Below are 23,561 nucleotides of genomic sequence, written 5' to 3'. Positions count from 1 at the left end.
GAGTGTCCATGGGCGACGGAATTTGCTTTCTATCAGGTGACCCGTTTGCTCGTTTGCCCCCTTATTTCATTAAAAAAATCCTGATATTAGAATTAATTCTATCCTTTCTCAGAATATAATTACTCTCGAAAGACAAAATTATCGGTATTTATACCCAAAAATACCTCTAAAAAGGGCATACAGGCCTATTAAGACCTCATAAGCATACAGCCCAATTCCCACTTTTCACCTTAAACTTGGTAAATTAAGAGATTTCGGTCAAACCCATCTGTACTGACGTCAGATTACAACGAGGTACAAATCCCGGCCTACCCAAATCTTCCCTAGGGGCATCCAGAGGCTGTGCTGCTCTATCTCTTTCAGTCCTATGTGAATTATATGTTCGTCTCTGTCTAAAAACTCCCACTTGATTGCTCACACCTACGTAGGTCCGAGGCCCGCTCAGTGTAACTCTACGCGTCGCCGCGAGCGGTTGTGCCCCCATGCCATAAATATTTCGGCTATAATGACATTTTGATGTCTGCATGAACTAAATTATACAACACAAAGCGAGGTCAAGACTAAGTCAAAGACAACACAACAGGTGAGTTCCCATTCATGATTTTGTTCGTATGATATTGTTTTAAATATTATGTTTTATGCCATACACAATGGCACTTCTAAGATATGATGAATACTTTTTTATTTTTTTTACTATAAATTTACTATTTTTTTAAACATGCTACTATCGTCGATATGGTGCTATTGATATTCCATTTTTTTAACATATTGCAAACCTTCAAGAAGAGAGCGTATTTCCTCTTAAAAGGCCGACAACTCACCTGCAGCTATTCTGATGTTGCGAGTGTCCATGAGCGACGGTAGTTGCTTCCCATCAGGTGACCCGTTTGCTCATTTGCCCCTTATTTCATTAAAAAAATATATAAAATTATACCGTTGTCTGCAGAAATTATGAAAATTTAAAAAAATTGAATTCATCTCGTATATTTACGAAAGTAAAGTATATATAATGCACGGAAATAAGAAATAAACGTGATATTTTTATTTCATAAAAAAAATATTTTATTATAATATAATAACTTTTTGTGGTAAAAACATAACTTTACAATGTATTTTCGACTATATAACCGAATTAGATGCTGGCTGCAATTTTTTGCGTAGCGGCTTAATCTTATATCTTTAAACGAGCGATTCTTGTATATAAATATATAATTGGAATCTCGGAATCGGCTCCAACGATTTTCGTGAAATTTAGTATATAGGGGGTTTCGGGGGCGATAAATCTATCTAGCTGGGAATCATTCTTAGAAAATGTCATTTTATTCGTGTTTTATCGAATACCGAGCAAAGCTCGGTCAAATAGCTAGTTATTATGACACGGGAACCATAAATTCTTTTATGATAAAATTTATCCTTAATAACGACCGAAAAAGGTCTCGGGATTCCAAATATTTTTGCTCTAAAATTATTTTGCTGCTATCTATAAAATAATAATTTAGGGGTTTAAGCGAAAAGACTTTTATATAAACGCTGTAAAGCATTTGTGTACTAACCCACAAAAATACGTATTGAGTTATGAATGCAGTTATGTTCTTAATAGATCATTTAATTTACAACAAGACTGCATTCAAAATTCAACAAGAAACAATTTTTTTTGGATTAGAACCTTCCTAAGTTAGAACACAATTAATGCTTAACAGCGACTATATTATATTTTGATATATATGGTCCAGTGGTTAATAGCGTACTCGGAGGTCGTGGATTCGATTCCCGCGTTGGAAACATGTTATTTCCAAGTTTAGTTAGGACAATGCAGGCGGACCACTTGATTGTCTGACAAGTAAGATGATCCATGAGTCGGATGGGCATGTAAAAAGTCGGTCCTGCGCCTGATGTCTCGCCAGTCGTGTCGGTCTTCCGTTCCACTGGCACTCCTGCGCACCTGGCTTGGTTTCAATGAAACCGGCCACCGTTACCGAAACCGGTGTGGCGGGTATTATTATATTTTGATATTAGAATAGACATCCAATACGAATATTAATTTGATAACGATCAAAGTGTTTTTGTAAAGCTTGTAAAAATAAAATATTTCATCACTTTTAAATGCTAAAAAAAAAACTAAAAAAAATCATGGTAGAGAATAAAAAAACAATTAAAAAAAAATGCGTACTAAAAATATTCTAACAAAAAATAGGACGGCGAAAAGAAAAGGAAGCGACAACAAAAGATACTTGCTGGGTTTCGCAACCTGAAACCTAGATAACCTTTGACATCTATGCACTCGGTTAAAGTGTGAAGTATTACGCCTGGATTCTTGAAAAGGATTTTCTTGAATACAATGTATTATTATGTTAATAAAAGAGGTTGCATTCAACTTGTATGACGTATGAAAAATATTTATCATAATATTAATACGCGAACGAAAAACTTTGTAACCCTTTTTACGAAAAATGGGGAAACGTAGGTGCATGAAATTTTGCACAGTTATAGTTTATATGGTGAAGGAGTGCATCGAACTAATATTATTTTGAAATTATGCTTTTCTCATACATTTTTTTAACAAATAAAACATTACACACACTACAAAACACACACATGAGAAATGACAGATTTTTGAGTGACAAGCCTATACATAATATGATATATGAATAATATGATAATGATGAATAAAGAGTAAGAAGGTCCGTAGAACAATTTTTTTTTTTATTACAGTCAAGCCAATTTTTTGTAAGCAGCTTCATTTTGATAAGACGAACAACAATTCTATCTGCAAAAAATCTTGAAAGCGGTAGCTAACAGAGATAGAAAGGACTTAATACTTTGATTTGATAATAAGGCATAATAATATTATATTCATTAGTCCTGGACAAGATATAGACAGATTTTATCACCTCATTTACGGTTTCCGCACAATGTACGTGGGAGATATTAGAATTCATACGTGGGAGAGCCATGCTTCGGCACGAATGGGCCGGCTCGACCGGAGAAATACCACGTTCTCACAGAAAACCGGCGTGAAACAGCGCTTGCGCTGTGTTTCGCCGAGTGAGTGAGTTTACCGGAGGCCCAATTCTCTTCCCTATCCTCTCCTATTCCCTTCCCTTCCCTACCCTCCCCTATTACCCTATTCCCTCTTAAAAGGCCGGCAACGCACCTGCAGCTCTTCTGATGCTGCAAGTGTCCATGGGCAACGGAAGTTGCTTTCCATCAGGTGACCCCCTTATTTCATTAAAAAAAATGCACAAGTTGCGACGCAAGGAGGTTGTAGGCATTTCATAAAATATATTAAATTAAAAATATATTCATACTAATATAATAAACGCGAAAGTGTGTCTGTCTGTTACCTCTTCGCGTCTAAACCGCTGCACCGATTTTCCTGAAATCTGGAATGGAAATACTAGAGTTCTAGACATAGGATAGTTCAACCCTGAAAAATATACGGCTCCACGCGATAAACAGATTTCATTTCATCTAGTATAACATAAACCATAGTAGCCAAAAATCATCAACATTGAGTCGCCACAACCAAACTTTAATTCCAATTTCAAACAGTACTAGTAGGTAAGTTTCACTTTGACGGTGAAGTATGCGATGCTCACCGCATTTCGCCGACTTCCGCCGGAAATACAGCCTGAACTGTGACAGTTACATGAGTAATGCACGTAATTAACCGACTACGAAGATGCGGATTGCATTTTCTAGTATTTATTTGATTCGCTCCAGAGTCTAAACAGCTGTCGATATTTAATCTTCTGAGATGTTTTTAGATTCGTCTTTTTCGTAAGAATCGGGTTTTTAATGGTAAAGAATCGACGACTACCATATCTCAAGAGTTACTTTGGAAATTTTCGGGAGAATTTCACATGCCATATCTCGATTTGATCTTTGTGTTTGAATAAATTCTGACCTTAAATTTGAGGAGCAGTGAACTGCTCCTGCTTCTACCTGGTGCTGAAAAAATATTTTAAAACATAACCTTTCTTCTATCTCTTTTTTCTTCCGCTTCAAGACAGCTTAGCTGCGATCCAAGAGCGTTCCAAACATACATATTATGTTACTGTAAAAGCTCGAACTTCGGTAAACTCTACAGACAATCCTTCATTTAACTTAAACCTAACGAAATCTCTTTTATAAATGTAAAACTAAACAAAACCTTTTATCTGAGGCTCTGCGGACTACGGTGATCTACGTCTGAGAATCTAATATATTGCAAATGGGGGCAAACAAATTTAATTTAATTGAAACGTTCTTCGTTTATATCTCTCGAGATACTCGCAAAATGGCCAGGTCCCTTAATAAATTGAAGATAATTTAATTTTGTACTTTCGCAAAATTAATGATAAATTCTGCGAAAAATATTTGTATTCTTATAGAGCAGGGGTCACCAATTAGTTTCGCTCGGAGTCTGTTTTAAGAAATAAAATGACCTTCGCTGTCCGCACATTTTTTTTAACAAATGTAATTACGGAAATAACACAGGTATATATTGTTTGTATCAAAGATCTTAAGAAAAGTGACAATTTTTGTTGCTATATGTTCATCAACTGATGAACATCAGTATGTTGAGACCGAATTTATTTTTAACGAAGTTCATCTTCGAACATATTATTATTTTATTATGCTTGGTCCGCACACAATGGGTCGGCGGTCCGCCATTTGGTGACCCCTGTTATAGTACTGAAAACCTTCAAAATATTATTGTTTGATTCTTTTTATTGTTTCGAAACACACATCTTACGAGACACAATCTTCGTAAGCAACTTAGGTTTGTCTGGAACTAACAACATATAATTAAAATAATAATATAAGATGTAGTGCTCGAAGTAACGAGTATGTCAGCATCAATCATGAAAAGAAAGTCTACGAGTTATGATTTCTCGAACTGATTTTACAGATTTCAGTGTTTATATTATAATGTAGAAGGCGCAACTTTTTAGGGTTCTGTAGTTTCTGTTTGATAAACGAAGATTTCAAATGAAAGAATAACTATTCCTTCATTTTATAATATTTCATCTTTAAATCTAATAATAATAAAAACTTTTATTTTTTTATTTTTTCCAATAAACTTTAACAAATTGTAGACATTGGCTCTTAATACGTATGCAAAGTTTCGAATTAATTAGACTACTGGAGATAGTTAAAAATCGTGCTCAAAGATTCCGTTACATACATACAGCCCAAGCTGATAAATGCGTGTTAATGATAGAACGATAAACCATTTAAAATGAAACCAGCAAATATTATGATATTAATAAAGCTTTCGTCAGTTATTACTTGAAGACGCCGAGCCAAACTCTATTTTTTATCAGCCAACCCCACGCCGGTCTTCAGGCGGCTTATCGTAATATCAGTTAAAATTAACTACTTACCTGAAATGGTTTGCTTTTGGAATGGCTAAAACTGTTGAAATCTTTTACAATTTTGAAAATTTCGTTTCATTTTCTGCACCGCAACTTGTTTAAATATCTATTTATTTGATACTAGATGACGCCCTCAACTGCGTTGATATTAATTATACAAATATTAATTATTATGACTTGATTTTGTATTGCACACCATTTTAATATGGTAGAATGAAAGATTCAATAGTATAATATATACAGGGTGTAACAAAAATAAGTGATAATACTTTAGGGTGTGTACGTGTTCCTTGTAGAGAGTTCACTGTGAAAGTAGCAGCGCTGAAAGACCAAATTTTTTTTTCACTTTTGTATGGGGAAACTCGTGACGCATGCCCTTGTCCATACAAAAGTGAAAAAAAATTTTCGTCTTTCAGCGCTGCTACTTTCACAGTGAACTCTCTACAAGGAACACGTACATACCCTAAAGTATTATCACTTATTTTTGTTACACACTGTAGAATTAAGACCAATCTGTAGTTCATTCTGGCAATAAACGAATTATGAATTATGAATCCGTTGCGCCAAATTTTATTTATCGCGTGAGAACTGTACATTTTCCGGGATAAAAAGTATCCAATGTCCTTTCCCGAGACTCAAAGTATCTCCATAGCCAATAGTACAGACAGACAGACAGATGAAAAATTTTACTTTAACTAAACTAAAGCTTAAGTAAAGTAAAACTTTCTCTGCTACGATAATGGCAACAGCGTAAAGTCTTGTTATAAGGATCCGATCCTTAGAATTAAAAAGTCTAGAATCTAAATGCTAGATTAACTTGTTTTATCGTTTGTAATAAATAACTTTTCTAAGAGACACAAGTATAGCGACTAGTAGTTAACATCCTTTACGGTAAACAGTAAAATATACGGCAAACTACTGGGAGAACTCTGCCAAAGTCGACCAAACTGTGTATATGGAAGATATTACGAAATTAGGGATGGAGCAAAAGTTTTCATCTTGTGTCACACCTGTTACACACTAGGGTTGCCGCTCGCTAGTTTTATGAGACATCAAAGCGTGTTTGTTAGAAACTGAAACAATAATAAAGGATTTTACGTTGTTTTTGTTGCTTTTGTTTTGATGTCATAGTAAAAATAACATACAGTAGATTATAAAATAGTTCCGGACAGCATAATAATATCATATTGACTTGCTATAAGTACATTCATTTTCCTATCTGCTAATGAAAATTAAACATCATAAACTATGCAGCGTATAATTAAGATGTCCGCTGTCTTCGTCTATCATATGACGTTTCCAATTTACCATACAAATACAAACAAACCTTTTTGACCACTTTTTATTGGTATAAAAAAAATATCTACAGCCGAACATAATATAACCACCTCCTTTTTGGAAGTCGGTTAAAAAGGCATTATGGTTCCGTGATTTTCGTGAGTTATCCGCAAGTTTATGCCACATGAACCATACATTTTACAAGGGAAAAGCGGGTAGCTTAAGCTGTTACCTCCCAGGTTTCATCCCAAATGAACCGTACATTTTTCTCGGCCTAGAAGCTACAATCTGTGTCAAATTTCATTCAGCTGAATGAATTATGTGGGATTACCGCGGCTATCCCAATTCTATATTCCGATATATCAGACGCGTTTACGAAATCTCTGACGCGCGTCGTGTCCAATTATATCGACGTGTCGTCACATGTGACGTCAGCACATTTACTAGATTTTTCTGTGTTAGTTTTGCCACAATTTGGAGAGTTTTGGAAAGGTCCGTTACCTAGATAAATATACTTAGTGCTTGTTCACACACAGTGGGAGCCGCGCGTTTCCCGGGTAAAAACCGGGTGGTTAGTGTGAACACTGTAATACAACGCCAGTAATAAGCTGCAGCGGTATAACCGCGCGGTTCCCGCTGTGTCTGAACTAGCACTTGTATACGTGTTAATACTTTTAGCTAGCTCAGCAAACTTTGGTCTGCCTTATTATAAGTTATTAGGGGTTTAAATATAAATTTGGCCGATTCTCAGGCGTACTTAAAACAAAATTTCAAGGACATAGGCCCAGCGGTGTTGAAGGAGAATCGCAACAAACGCCACGAGACGATAATCTTATGTACTTATTTAATTTTTTTATTTAGAATAATATAATAATTTGTAATTTTAATTTCTCGCTGGACCAGTTAGGCTAATTTTAATCTTAAATAATAATCGTATCATTTTTGAAAATATTTGAACACCAAATTTAGGTATGAAAAAACAATATTCATAGGGACCAAACCATAAAGTTGTTCACAAAATTTTGCACAAATTTTATCTTTATATGAATTTCTGTGTCTCGCTTCTTGGTTCAGACCATAGGTACTGTTTTCTTTTTACAGTGATCATTAGTAAAGCCAATAAAAGTCCAAGCATTACTTTTTACGTCTTCACGCCACGTAGATTCAACTCATTTATCAAGTGCGACAACGTCAGTGGTGCAGGCGAGCGCAGTGAAAAATGACGTTAACGTAATAACAGAAATCTCACTCCATTTAGTTTTTATTTTTAATAGGATTTTGCGGGAGGCTTAGTGTGTTTTATTTGGTATATATATATGGTGCATTGGGGTAAATTCGGAAGAAAAAAAATATGGGGATATTCCGAAAATGGCAAATAATTACCAAACAGAAAGTAATTTTGAGCTCTGGCTACATTAACCGAGACGCCAATTTAATCACCTCCCCCACTTCCTTTCCCTCAAGCCGTCAGCCGGCAGTGTATGTGCGCTAAGTTCATTTTTTCGCGCCAAGTGCAATTTTATGATTTTTTTGGGATTATCGAAATTACCCCGTATTGTTTTACACAGAAATTAGGTAAGTTACGTAATATTTTGTTTGTTTTAAAGAAGCTTTGACGTTTTTTGCTTTCCTAAGAATAGGTTATGTTGCTCTAGCTATGATTTTTAATAAACATTCGAAATAACCCCAGTGGGGTAAATTTGTTAACGAAATTTCCCCAAAAATTTTTTCATAGTCTTTTGCAGGGGTGCGCAACATAATATAATATTCCGATTTGATGGTCCTAAAATATGGATTGTTCTATTTGTAGGACAAGGTTACTCTTGAATTATATAACTATAATAACCTATCATTATACAAAAAACAGCTTATTAGTGTACCGTTTTAGTCGTTTTAGTTCACTAATCAACAAAACTTAGTTGACTACGGAACCCTAAAACGCACCCCTAACCAGCTGATTTTCTGTATATTGATAGGTTAATAGTTCTATCTCTGTTAGCTACCACTTTCGTTGGCTTTTTTATTGTTCTTATTCTATTTATTTCTTTGCTCCAAATGTTGAGGACATCTGCATCCCGGATGGGGTAATTTCGAAAATTTTTCGATACAAAACTTAGTTTGGTGTCTTCTATGGCTTGTATGCACAATGTTTTTGTATGGGGTAAAATAGAATAAAAATAAATATGTGCCTTAAATGTATTATTACATTAGGTCGTGTTTCGGCTGCTATTCGAAATTACCCCTTGAGTATTCGAAATTACCCATGAAAAGTAGAAATAGGGTTATATTTTAAAGGGGTAGTTATATCAAAATCCGTAAATACTTTTGAACTAAAAAATATACAATTCACATGGAAATATGTTTATTATAACTAAAATGTTACAGTTATAGGTAACAATATATACAAATTCGTCTTCTAAACTTGGAAACAATGACACAATATACTCACTCTTCCAAAAACTTTACGAGATTGCCCCAATGCACCTTATATATATATATATATATATATATATATATATATATATATATATAGATGTTTAATACGAATTAGAGGTATGACAGGTGACATAAGTACACAAAATAATATTGCCAATTGAGAACGTTGACATATAAAGATCCCACCTAGTATAGGTTCATATCTAGGCAGGTTAAATAGAAGTTGTTAGTTCGATAGTTGTTATTTTAGTTATAGGATGTGATAACAGATGGCACTATACAAATTTTGTAGTCCGCTACATCGCGCTATCGAAAACTTTATGTGAGCCTATATAAGCCCGAATTAGTTTCGAATAAACCGAGTTCCAACAGCAGTGTGGTGGTTTCATTGAGGTTACCCTACGCAGCAACATATGGTGCCGAAACCAGGGATCTAAGTGAGTGAGTAGTAAGTGTAGTGGACAGTGAAGAAGTGAAGTGAATAGTGAGTGCGGCGGACAAGGTAGGAACCCAGTGAATAGTGAGTGCGGTGGAACAGTGAATAGTGAGTGGACAGGACCCAAGTGACTAGTGAGTGCAAGTGACAGGACCCTCGGATTGCAGTGACAGGGACCCTCGGATTGCAGTGACAGGAAGCTCGGATTGCAGTGACAGGAGATTCGGATTGCAGTGAGTAGTGTGTGCAAATAACAAGAAAATTGGATTGCAGTGAGTAGTAGGTGCAAGGACAATAGACCGTAAGTAGATTGTAAATAAGAGACTCTTCAAGTTAAGTGGCTTGGACTTGTCAGTTATATGAGCTGTGCGAATTGTCTTCCGTGAAGTTTATGACAGTAGTATTTTGGCGCTATTGCGATTGACATAATGGAGTCACTTTTACCGGAGCAAAAGGAAATTGGTACACAGATAAGCAAAGCTTTTACCAATTATAAAAAGACAGCTAAAGACAAATTAACTTCAATTTATATTGACACCAGATTGGAAAGCTTAGAACAATTATGGACAAAATTTAGAGAAAACCATTATAAGATTGTAAGCGCTGTACCTGAGCCCGAAAGATCGCAAGTAGCTTATTTTGAGGAAGAGTGGTTTGACACTGTGGAAGAGAGATACATTGAATACAAAGCTAAATTAAGATTAGATATGATTAAGAAAAGTGAGTTAGGAGATGCACCTGCGATGTCTGCATGCAACCAAAGCTGTAATCCCGCAAAGCCAGAGGTTAAATTACCTCAAATCCAGCTTCCCACATTTTCGGGAGCATACGAAGAGTGGCAAAGCTTTCACGATATGTTCCTGTCGCTCATCCATAACAATGACTCTTTAAGTGCTGTGCAAAAGATGCATTATTTGAAGTGCGGCTTAAGAGGCGAGCCTGAGATGCTATTGCGAAGTATGACTACTACCGAATCAAATTACGCTGAAGCTTGGGACAAACTAGTTAAGCGGTACAGCAATAAGAGATATAATGCAAATGAGGTTATGAAAAAACTATTTTCATTGAAATCCGCAAATAGCGAATCCGCAGCCGCAATTAAGAATTTGCTTGACACTACTGCCGTTTGTTTGAAATCGCTACAGAATTTAGGAGTTGAGACGGATAAATGGGATGTGATTATTATTTATATCACCGTCTCAAAGCTAGACTATGAGACACGAACGGAGTGGGAGTCGGAAGTAAGCCGAAGAGAGTCAGATGATTTCCCAACCTGGAATGAATTAGTTACATTTTTAGAGAAGAAATTCAGAACCTTAGAGATGTTGTCCGGTTCCAAGTCCGGTCGCCGCTTTGCATTGTCCAATGAGATTAAAGCCCATCATTCTTCAACTGTCCAATTTAAGAGAAGCTGCGTAATGTGCGAGAAACCACACTTGTTATACCAATGCAAACAATTTGGATCTAAGTCTCCCCAAGAGAGAACAGAGTTTATAAAATCCAAGAGGCTTTGTTTCAATTGTTTTGCACTTACCCACAACGTCAAGAATTGCCATCAAATTACGTGTTGCCGACGTTGTGGTAGAAGGCATCACACACTGCTGCATTATGAGAGAAGTCGGCCTCAAGTGATTTCCAGCCAGCCAACTTCATCCACTGGTACTGCATCCGACTCAGTAGATGCAGTTCACAGTCATGAGAGAGAAACTCCAAAATATGAGACGAAAGTAGTAGCTAATTTTGCCAGTGAGAATTACCAAAAGCATAACAGAGTGTTGTTACCTACAGCTTTAGTGAGAATTAAATCACAAAATGGCTACTGTCAAAGTGCGCGTGTGTTAATTGATCAAGGTTCAGAGACATCCTTTGTTGCTGAGAGTGTAGTGAAATCACTTGGTCTTAACCGCAAACCAGTTAATAGTTTAGTATCAGGTGTAGGTCAAAGCAAAGAGAATATATCTAAGAGTGTTGTTACTTTTGAGATAGAGTCACTTCATAATCGTGACTTTTATTTATCGATTAATGCATTTGTTTTAAATTCATTAACATCATTTCTTCCATCTTCCAAAGCTTGCATCCTGAACTGGCCAGATCTCGACCACTTACCTTTAGCAGATCCTTGTTATAGTTCACCTGGAAAAATAGACATTATTCTAGGAGTAGAGGGTTATAGTCAAATATTATTAAGTGGTCTTCTTAAGCATTCATCACCCAGTGGTCCGATTGCTCAGAATACCCAGCTAGGCTGGATCATATCAGGCAATGCAGGTCGCACAAGAGCTATTAGTTATCACCTGAAAGTAAAAGAAGATAGTATGCTGAAACAATTTCGAGATATAGAGAGAAAGCCAGACATAAAGGAAAGGAAATTATGTAAAGAAGAAAAGAGATGTAAAGAAATAGATCAGACTACAGCTGCAAGAATTACTATAGGCAGACATGTTGTGAGATTACCCTTTCGAGATCCTGATCCACAGTGTATGTATGATAAATCCAAGGATGTCGGAATAAAGAGATCAAAACAGTTCTTAGGAAACAAATTTAACAGAGATGAGTTTAAGGAAGTACTTACCACGATGGATGTTGATCACGTAGCACAATCCCGTAGAGTTGCACGTTTTCACTGATGTGTCTCAGGTGGCATATGCTGCAGCCGTATACCTAGGGTCTAAGAGGTAAAGTGGTAATACTTACGTATATATCGTTGCAGTCAAACCTGTTCAAAAGCTTATTAGTACTATTCCAAATTTTGAGTTGTGTGCAACTATGATTGGAGTAAAGGTGTTGTTTAAGGTATTCACAGATTGAAGATACCTAAGGAGAAGTTATTTGCCTGGTCCAATTCCACTCTACTTTTAGCTTTAGCTTGGCTTCAAAGAGAACCGAGTTGTTAGACCACAAGATAAAAGAGGTTTCCGAAATTTCGACCAGAATACGACTACTGGATTCACATTGTCACAGATCAAAACCCACTGACTGTGCCTCAAGAACAAGAGGTACTTCGGTCAGAGAACTGAGAGCACGATTTGTGGTGGTATGTTCCAGACGTAATGCAAGTGAGTGATATTCCCTGTAAGAAAATAGATGTCAGCCCTGACATAGAAGCGAGAACAACCACGGTGCTGGCAATTTATCCTAAAGAAGATTTGTTTAGCTGAGACTTCCAAACTTGAGTGAATCCAGAGAGTATTATTATACTGCATGAAAAGAGTCGGAAACCTAAAACAAAAGAAATGGACGAAGTATTTGATAGAAGTTTAAAAGCTGCGCAATCATTTTATTTCCAAGATTATTTAATTTGTCGGAGAACTACGAGAAGTGTTACAAAGAAAAACCAACTGCACCCCCTATCCTCCATTTTCATTGAAACGGAGTGTTCAGGGTGGGCGGCCATATTACCCAATGTTCTTTTTCTTACAATGAGAAGCAATTTTGCCTAGTGACTCGCTCGTCAGAGAGAGGGAGAGTACTAGCAACACTTACCTTTTTTGAGCCTGGTGGAAGTCGCTTAAGTTTTATATCCAATCTACTTTTTGAGCGAGAACACAGATAATCCAATGCCCTTGACGTCCGATCACTTTTTGATCGGTGAACCACTGGATACAATTTCAGAACCAGATTATACTGAGAAGCGTCTAACTGGCGTTCAGCGATGGAAGCTTACTCAAAAGATGGTTAATGTGACTTTAAATAATATACTTAAATGTTTCCCATAAAATGCTGTACCAGAAGTTATTGATTTTGTAGTATTTGAGATCAAAATATTTCATCAGCTAGAGATGACTGTGTATGAGATAAGAGTAGTTAAAACCATGCAGGTAAAGACAACCTTACCAGAGTAGTTATTATTAAACCAGTTATCAAAAATACTATCTGTGAGCGTCCATATAATAAGTTGTGTTCATTGCGAAAAGCCTAATAAGTTTTGTTTAATTTGAGTTATGTTTTTACTTGCATTATATCTTGTGTGTCTACTGTTACTTAATTGTGAGTTTGAATGATAGTGTAAAATTGTTTACTTTTTAAGTTTCATGTGTTTAAGTTACATTGTTGCTTTGTTGCTCTTAACACCAAGGAGATTGTTGATATTTATTGTTAAGTCAAATGTGTGAATGTCAAGTTTGAGAAAGTTAACATTTTCATGTAATTGTAATAGCAACAAGATGTAAGTTAACTAGCTTTTTTCTTTTTATAAGTTTGAAAAGGAACGAGTCCTTTTGGTGGGCGGGATGTTTAATACGAATTAGAGGTATGACAGGTGACATAAGTACACAAAATAATATTGCCAATTGAGAACGTTGACATATAAAGATCCCACCTAGTATAGGTTCATATCTAGGCAGGTTAAATAGAAGTTGTTAGTTCGATAGTTGTTATTTTAGTTATAGGATGTGATAACAGATGGCACTATACAAATTTTGTAGTCCGCTACATCGCGCTATCGAAAACTTTATGTGAGCCTATATAAGCCCGAATTAGTTTCGAATAAACCGAGTTCCAACAGCAGTGTGGTGGTTTCATTGAGGTTACCCTACGCAGCAACATATATATATATATATATATATATATATATATATATATATATATATATATATATATATATATATATATATATATATATATATATATATATATATATATATATATATATATATATATATATATATATATATATATATATATATATATATATATATATATATATATATATATATATATATATATATATATATATATATATATATATATATATATATATATATATATATATATAACTGTATGACGCCCGTAACTCCGTTGCACCAAAATTCCCGCTCGCGGGAACCGGAATTTCCGGAATAAAAAGTATCCTTTACCGAGACTCAAAGTATATGTAATTAATGAGTGTTATTTAAATATAAAAATCGGCCAAGTGCGAGTCGGACTCGCACGCGAAGGGTTCCGTACCGATACAGAGCAAAAATAGGCTAAAAATTGTGTTTTTTGTATGGGAGCCCCCTAAAATTTTTATTTTATTTTAATATTATTAAAGTACACATATAACAAAAGAATTTGTGAAAAATTCCAGTGCCTACCTCTTGCCATTATTGATGTAGAGCGAAAAAGGCCGAATATATCACGTTTCTTGTATGGGAGCCCCCCTTAAATATTCATTTTATTTTGTTTTCAGTATTTTATTGTTGTTATAGCGGCAACAGATATACACAATCTGTAAAAATTTCAGAAGTCTAGCTATAGCGGTTCTTGATATACAGCCTGGAGACAGACAGACGGACGGACAGACAACGAAGTCTTAGTAATAGGGTCCCGTTTTTACCCTTTGGGTGCGGAACCTTAAAAACTACGGGTTCTACTCTGGTAGCAAAACAGAGTCCGTTAACGTAGCTCCGTTATTCATCAATTTTTTGTTATGCCATGCCATGTCTAATAAATAAACATCTATGGATTTTTGTACTGCGTTCAGTCAGCATCTGATACCTGAGCCACAATAATTACAACAAAACAAAAAGACAATCCCACATTTTTATTTCTATCACGGACAACGGTAAAAGATAGCGTCCTTTTGTAAAAAGCCCGTCGGATAAGGGTTACAAGTTAACACTTAGGTGAGCACACAAAGGCGCTTAATTATTTCATTAAAAGACAATGGAACGTAAAAATAAAGCCAAAGTGACGTCATCTTCAGCTAGGGTTGCTACTACGGTGAATGATTTGTTTGATATTTGCGGGAAAAACTTTCCTGATGGTAGTTATAGCTAGTTATAATTTCTACAAGTAAAAAATTTGCTCCGTACGCTGGTCGTTATGCAAAACTAGATTTTGGTCGATTTTCTGATCTGCAGGATAAGCACACATTTCGTTAAAATCAGTTTGGAAAGAGTTGAACATCAAGGCATAAGTTTTAAACAATTTTCATAGTCAATTTTAACTTTTGCCCAATATTAAAACGGATATGTTCAAATTTTAACAAAACCTAAGACAACTCGTCTTGTTTTGGCAGCCCTAGAGGTAATGAGTCGACGAAATTAAGAACCGTTTTCGGGAACCATTAAAAGGAAACGAAGGTTGACATTAGATTTAACGTCTTTTATCATTAGAAGATTATTTCAGAGCTATTAATATTCATTATTCTTTTTTAAGAAGATTTTTTTATTAATCCATACCTACTAATATTATAAATGCGAAAGTGGTAATATTTACGCTTAAACTGCAGAACGGATTTTTATTAAATTCGGTATGGAGATATTTCGAGTCCTGTTAACCCGCAAAATGTCCGGTTTCGATGTGAGAAGCGAGTTTGTGCGCAACGGGGTTGCGGGAATCAACTTAACTTTTTAAGGCCCAGTAGTTCCTAAAATAAGCAGGTCTGTCAGTACGAATATCGACGTAAAGTACATTAAAATAACATTCATATCAGCGCGCCTTGTACAGTGGCGGTTACGCGCTCGCCGCGTGCCTTGATAATAGGAAATAGGAGAAAAAACCTTTTGTTCTTAGTATTACACAAATCAAATATATCAAATCGTTTAGGTTAGGTTACGACAAATGTACTACATTTTTGGTTTTTACTAGAAAGTGTGTAATTTAGCCATAAAATGATTTAATTATGAAAAACAGCGATATAACAGTCATAGTCATATATTTAAAAGTGACAGGAGTCATAAAAATATAGTAATTTAAATTCTGAAGAAAATATATGTCGACTGCTCCTAGGTAGACTATCGTAAAATCAAAAAGACAACTTTACAGGAGGAGCGTTTGAAGTTGCAAATTTGAACCATGACTTCATTTTTTGACCAATTGTTTTAAAATTTGGCATGAGCAACAACAATAGTGTTAGGTATTAACTAATGCAATAAATTACTATATTATATGCTTGGTTTCGTTACAATTGTTGTTGCGATATTATTCTTTGGAAAATCTTTACCCAAAATTATTGCAACTAACACTAACCACAGTTTACGTTGAAATTTATCCTTAGTAAAATATCGTAACGTTTCCTTACCGCACTATACGAAGGACTTTTTCAACTTTTTTTTATGGTAAGACCTAACATAATTTACAGGGGAATTGCCAAATTCGAATTTATAGTATCTTTAAGAAAATAAACTAATATAAAGTTTCGTTTCTGAAAAATGTGTGAAATACTTTTATAAAAAGTGTTATAAATTTTAGAAGTAGGTTGTTGACACGATTTATACTGTTAATTTGTAAAAAAGTGCTAAAATATAGCAAGTAATCGACTAAATAGCCTTGCAAAGCATCAAGGCCAACAATTATATTAAATAGTATTTTTTAACATTCATAAAGAATCATATTATAATAAACTGTAAAATTTAGAGTATTTATCACAATCCAAACTTTAATACCAATTTAATAAATGCGAATAAAATCATAAGTTACACTTTCAATATATTTTTCAAAAGAAGTTCCAATGTAAACTATTGTTAGTAGTACAAACTATAGTTTACGTTAGTCTTTATCCGGCGTAGACAATTGCAACAGATACATACGATGTGTAAATTTGGGCATCTGCTCCCGTGTTACTCCGCGTAGACTATCGCTAAGGGACTTATTATAAACAACGTCGGAGGCGTTTGAAACATACTATAGTTTACGTTTCGAAAAAGGCAGTTGTAGTTCGAATTTTATATTTTTTCTTGAAGATCCTAAAAGATATAACATTATTTTATGCATTGCCGCAATAAAACGAAATTCGCCATTTTGTGGCTTACGATAGTATACCTAGGAGCAGTCCAATTGTGTTAGTTAAAGATCAAACAGAGTGGAATTTATATTCCATAATCCATTACACAATATCATGAACTTCACTCGATAGAAAAAAATCCCAAAGTTACCCCTTATTTTAACGAAATTACCATACTTTGTCTAAATTATTTGGAATTTTTAGATAATTTTTGTACTGAATTAAACACAAACAATATATCTAGGGCGTTTCATTTTTTTGACTCGATTTAATTGATGTATCAAAAAACTATAAAATTGCAGGCGCAAAGTGTGTGACCGAAAGCGTACCAGCCGATCCTACAACCGATAACATAGTATGGCAATTTCGTTAAAAGAAGAGGTAGCTTTGGGATTTTTTTCTATCGACTGAAGTTCATGATATTGTGTAATGGAATATAAATTCCACTGTGTTAGATCCTTAACTAACACATAATTTTTTTTCAGAATTTCAATTAAGTACTATATTTTAATGTCTCCTGTCACTTTTAAATCTTGAAAATCATTCGTTTCTGGGAATACAGGGCCTTAATTCTCCGTTGAATTATTTTCAATTTTCACGACTATTACTGGAATGAAATACTGTATTATAAGAATCAGAACTGTTACTAAAATACTTTTTCTCTAAAGAAAAATTACTCGTTATATTTCACTGTTTAATTAAAAAGTTCATTAAAAATTCTCATTCAGAATCTTTAGAGATGAAAAATTGCAAAAATTCGGTAGAAAATCCTTTTAAACACGTAGTACACGGACGTGCATATGAAATTATGCTCTTACGGATAATGGAAGCCCAATGGCGTCTTCTATTCTGAATTATTCTGGAATAAATGAATGTGAAATGTTGAATTCGAGGATTTTGGGATCATATATCTTGTCCGCCAACGAGATAAATTTAATTCCGCTTCTACGTAAATGAAAATCTAGTTTACATTCGCCATGAATGAAGTTTGTGAATGAATTAATGAATGAACTAGATGTCGACCTCGCTCGCTGAGCGCCTCGGGTGGATACATTCGAAATAAAAATGTGAATGTGATAATCTGGGTTAACTCTGTGCCAAATTTCATTCAAAGCCGTGCAGCGTCGCGTGGAGCAACAATCAACAAACTGACAAAAGCATTTGCTCTAGTATGGTCCAATTCACGAGAATATTGTTAGAATATATCGTATTTATTGAAAAAAAAAATCGGGCAGACCCGCGCACGAAGGGTTCCGTACCACAACAGAGCAAAAATAGGCTGAAAATTGTGTTTTTTGTATGTGAGCCCCCTTAATTATTTAATTTATTTAAATATTATTATTGATTATTTAAAGAACAAATACAACTACGTATTTCGTGAATATTTCAAGTGCCTAGTGTTGCAGTTATTGATATCAAGCAAAACATAACAAAAAAATCACGTTTGTTGTATGGGCCCCTTAAATATTTAATTTATTTTGTTTTTAGTATTTGTTGTTATAGCGGAAACAGATATACACAATCTGTGAAAATTTCAAAAGTCTAGCTATTATATTATATAATAGTTCTTGAGTTACAGCCTCTCTATCTGTGTGTCACAGATAGAGAGACAGACGGACAGACGGACAGATAGACAGACGAACAGACGGACAGACATCGAAGTCTTAGTAATAGGGTCTCGTTTTAACACTTTGGGTACGGAACCCTAAAATAGTGTAATTTTACGCTTTGCTAATAATTTCAGTAAGGAGATAAAAAAAATAATTATGATTTCAGCATAATTATATAATACCAGCTGTTGCCCGCGATTTCGTCCGCGATAAAATAGTATAATAACAAAGATGGACAGTTTCCCCTTTTTGTAGTTCCTTATACAAAGGATAAAAACGGGACCCTATTTAAGTAAACGTCTTCATCGTAGTCCCCCTAGTAGTCTCCAATGTTTAATTTCAGTTCAATCAGTCGAAAATCTAAGAAGATTTATACAAACTTTCGTCCCCAAATTGTATCCCCTTAAGGGTGGAATTTATTAAAATATTTTCTTAGGCCTACGTCAAAGTGTTTATGCATGCAAAGTCTCAGCCCGATCGGTTTTAAATTGACAAAGTTTCATACAAACTTTCATCCCCAATTTTATCCCCTTGGGGGTAGAATTGATCAAAATCTTTTCTTAAGCTCGGGCGCGCACTAGCGGTCCAGCGGCCAAACCGCAGCGGCCAGGTCGCGACGGCCTTCGAGATAATTATCTTAGTATGAAACCGCCATAGACCACGTACACCTGGCCACACGGCGGCCAGCGGCCACACCATACTTTCGATGGCCGCTGCGGCCTGGCCGCTACGGCCTGGCCGCTAGTGCGGGTCCGGGCTTATGGATGCCTACGTCAAAACATCTACCTGCATGCCAAATTTCAGCCCGATCCGTCCAGTGGTTTGGGCTGTGCGTAGATAGATCACTATGTCAGTCAGTCAGTCACCTTTGAGTTATATAGGTACATTTAGATAAATCAATGGCGGGTTTACGTTATTCCAATCCAGTGACCGAATCCAACGCTGGATTATTTCTGAAATAATGTAAACGGCCACTGGAATGCACTGGAACGCAATTGAGTGTCCGTTTACACTATTCCAGCTAGCTAACAATGGATTACTGGATAGGGTAATTATACCCGATATAAACACTCAAAACATAGTACTCAATAATCAAAAAAAATCTTTAATAATAATAATAATAATATAATAATAATAATAATAATCTTTATTTGCAAAAATATGGTCATAAGATGGTACAATTTTACAGTGTCTCACATATTTTGGTCGATTTTCTCGACATGCAAACATTAAAATATGAACATTGGTCAAGACTCAAGATAGTAACATTAGTTCCATAATAATCATTACATTGTCATAATCACTACACAATTAATAATCAAATTTATAAGTTAAGGCATATAATATCGTATTTTTAAACATGTCAATTAAAAAATATTAAAATTAGCAATGCATACAGTAATTAAATTAAATTCATCGTCTAAAACGATTTAAATAACAAAAAGAAAAAAAAAAAAAATAAAGAGCGATAAGATGAAGGAGAATAGATGTTTGTCGGTCCACGTAAATTCAGACAGACATTTTGTCAATAAAGTCTGATAAAAACTACAAATTGTTTGTGTTGGGCTCAAAGGGGACCCAAATAAAGGTTTTTGATGAGTCGCTCGAATAAAATATGAGACCTTTACGGTTTTATATTAAATTTTTAAACTGTGATGGTTATTTTAATGTTTATTTAAATAAGCGTTTAGCAAAAAGACTTATGCAGTTATGAGTTAGCATTAATTAGCAAGCTATTAACATACGACATACAGCAGCTAAAGTTTTCACTTTTTAAGCATAAAATTGGGTTTATATTTAATTGTTCTTGTCCCCACCAAACAATCCATACTTAATATTATAAATGTGAAAGTATTTCTGTCTGTCTGTCTGTTACCCCGTCACGCCCAAACCACTGAACCAATTTTGCTGAAATTTTGTATGTAGATACTTTGAGTCCCAGGAAAGGACATAGGATAGTTTTTATCCCGGTAAAATGTACGGTTCCCGCGCAATAAACGAATTTTGGCGCAACGGAGTTGCTGGCGTCATCTAGTTAAATATAAACCCAATTTTATGTTTACTAACTGAAGTGTTATCATAGAATATTCAAGAAGGCTCCTCTAGAGTCGCAAGTGTTCAAATGCCAATTACCAAATCATAACAGATAATCTATCTACTCGTTTCCTATTTCTTTGCATATGAAAACTCGTAAAACGAAACCAAACAGTCAGTAGCAGTATTTCCGGACGAATACGACTTGCAAACCTTGCAGAAGAGAGCGTATGGTACTCGAGGACGGCCGCGGTAAAACAATTGCATAGCATTTTTTATCAACTTCTGCAATAATAATTATAATTCGCATATGTCTAGTCACACGCACACAAACACCGTGCTGAAGTCTGCCGAACTGAAAGGACGTTAGACGATGCACAGCAACGCTGCACCAGCGGTCGGAGTGAGGGCATAGTAAAAGGAGGGGAAGTCAGTTATCTTCATACAAAGGCACCGCGCGCGGCTTGTATGTGTGCGCCATAGTATCAATGCGTCGCCACGTACGGCACACAAAAAAATCTCGGCGGTACCAGCCTTATAAAACTGGCCGAGATTTTGTTGTGTGCCGTACGTGGCGACGCATTGACACTATGGCGCACACATACAAGCGCGGTGCCTTCGTATGAAGATAACTTACTTCGCCTCCTTTTACTATGGTGGGGGTGTTAGGATTATTTTCGACCTACGGAACTTCTTGATTCGATCGCCGCGCTCAAAGCGCGCGATAAAAAGCAATACAATAGCTAAAAAAAGAAACAAAACACGATATCATTCGAGATCTAATAAAAAACAGATTACTACCCCGGCTCAATAAAAGTGAGTAGTCGAAGGCTATATCTAGCGCGCACCCTCGCAAATCGAATTTCACGTGCTTCATGTCTTTTTAGTTTTTACCATACGGTTTTTAGGTTTTCAGATTAATGAATACGAGTTTTCAATAGGCTAATCTGCGTTTGAAATTCATTCGAAGTTGTTTTATCTTAGATTACATGAAACCTAGATAGTGCCTTTGTTAAATTTGAAGGCATTGCATTTCCACGCGCGTATGCCTTTCGTACGCACATTTTTCAGCACCGTAAGAGCCACGCCACACCGGAATGGCAGCGGCGAGGCGAGCACTTTTAGTGTCATGTGATTTTAAACTTTGTCTTCATTATTGTAATACATAGTATCGCTTGAGAAATCGCGGCCGCCAGCGGCCACAAACGGCCACGAGCGGCCACGGGCGGCCGTAAACTTCTCAAGCGATACTATGTATTACAATAATGAAGATAAAGTTTAAAATCATAAGACACTTACTTTCGGACTTACCGGATAAAAAGTATCATATTATGTCTATTCCCGGGAATCAAGGTAACTCCGTACCAAATAACAAGATTGGTTCAGTGGTTTAACCGTGAGAGATAACAGATAGTCTGACACATTTTAGCATTAGCAACGGTACCCAAACTTATTTTGTCTACTGGCCACTTTGAGAACAAATTATGTTTTAGCGCCCCCTTACTTTCAATTTAAAATTAATCCAGATGAAATAAATCATCCTCCATTCAATTTAACATGTTTCCACAAGTAGAAGTCTAAACATTAACAACATTGCTTTACATTTAGGTAGACAAAAGTATTTGGCAATGATACAATAGTACACGTTACAAAAGCAATCCCAATGATAATATCCATAGTACAAGAGTAATGAATCCAACAATCAGTGACCAGCTTCAAACCAATTTTTATTGATTGACTTTCTGATAGCATAAATAGATGAATTAAAAATGTCAATGTCATGGTGTTTACTCAAATCATTCAGGCAAGCAGGTGTTCTAACGAAGAAGGAATTCTTCCTATAATTGGAATGGGAGAATGGAATATAAAAGGGGTCGAAGGAGCATATTCTGGATGAGCGGGAAGGGACTTTCAGGGTAATTTTGGAAACAAGAAGGGAGGAATCTATTTTATTTTGGGCAATATTTAGGAATGTACAAATGTCAGCTACTTGAAGTCTGAGATGCAGGGGTAGCATGTGATACCTTCTGCATCTCGATTCATAGTCCGCATTTATATTGTAGGAATCTCACAAATCGTTTCTGGATGGATTCGAGCCTGTTAATATAGGTAATGTACTGAGGGTTCCAAATTTGGGAGCAATATTCAAGGACACTACGTACATACGAGCAATACAGTACTTTTAGAATTTTTATGTTTTTGAATTGGGAGCTCATTCTGATTACAAATCCAAGCGACTTGTTGGCCTTCGAGATAATGTGATCCAGATGCTTGGAGTATGAGAATTTCGAATCGTGAATAACGCATAGGTGACGAATCTCTGATACTTTCTTTAAAGACTGTTCACGCAGTGAGTAGGAAAGGTTCTTTATGGTCTTATCTGCCCGGCTAAACGTTATCGTATAACACTTACTAATATTTAGGTCTAAATTATTATCTCGACAATATTTTTCAAACCTGTCCAGGTCCTCCTGTAATAAGTTGCAGTCAGTCAGTGTTCTAATATTTTTGTAAATTTTCATATCGTCAGCGTATAAGAGAAATTTGGAGTGATAAAAACAAGTATGTATATCGTTCACAAATAGGTTGAACAGAAGGGGTCCCAACAGAGAACCTTGGGGGACACCTGATGGTACAGTAGTCCAAGGGGAGGTAAAACCATTAACCACTACAGCCTGCGACCTATTTAGAACATAAGA

At 35.6% G+C, this 23,561-nt stretch overlaps 1 protein-coding gene across 1 annotated transcript in view; it reads left to right on the top strand.

Moving 5' to 3' along the window:
• The first annotated feature begins 459 nt into the window (after positions 1-459).
• LOC121736524 overlaps positions 460-23,561 on the top strand; it is a 106,632-nt gene continuing 83,530 nt past the window's right edge. The window contains exon 1 of the mRNA XM_042127770.1: positions 460-583. The gene's annotated coding sequence lies outside the window, so the exon portion shown is untranslated. The remainder of the gene's footprint in view (positions 584-23,561) is intronic.

This window comes from Aricia agestis, chromosome 19 (assembly GCF_905147365.1).
Source record: "Aricia agestis chromosome 19, ilAriAges1.1, whole genome shotgun sequence".
In the NCBI taxonomy this organism is placed as follows: Eukaryota; Metazoa; Arthropoda; class Insecta; order Lepidoptera; family Lycaenidae; genus Aricia; species Aricia agestis.
This window is presented reverse-complemented; position numbering and strand designations above follow the sequence as displayed.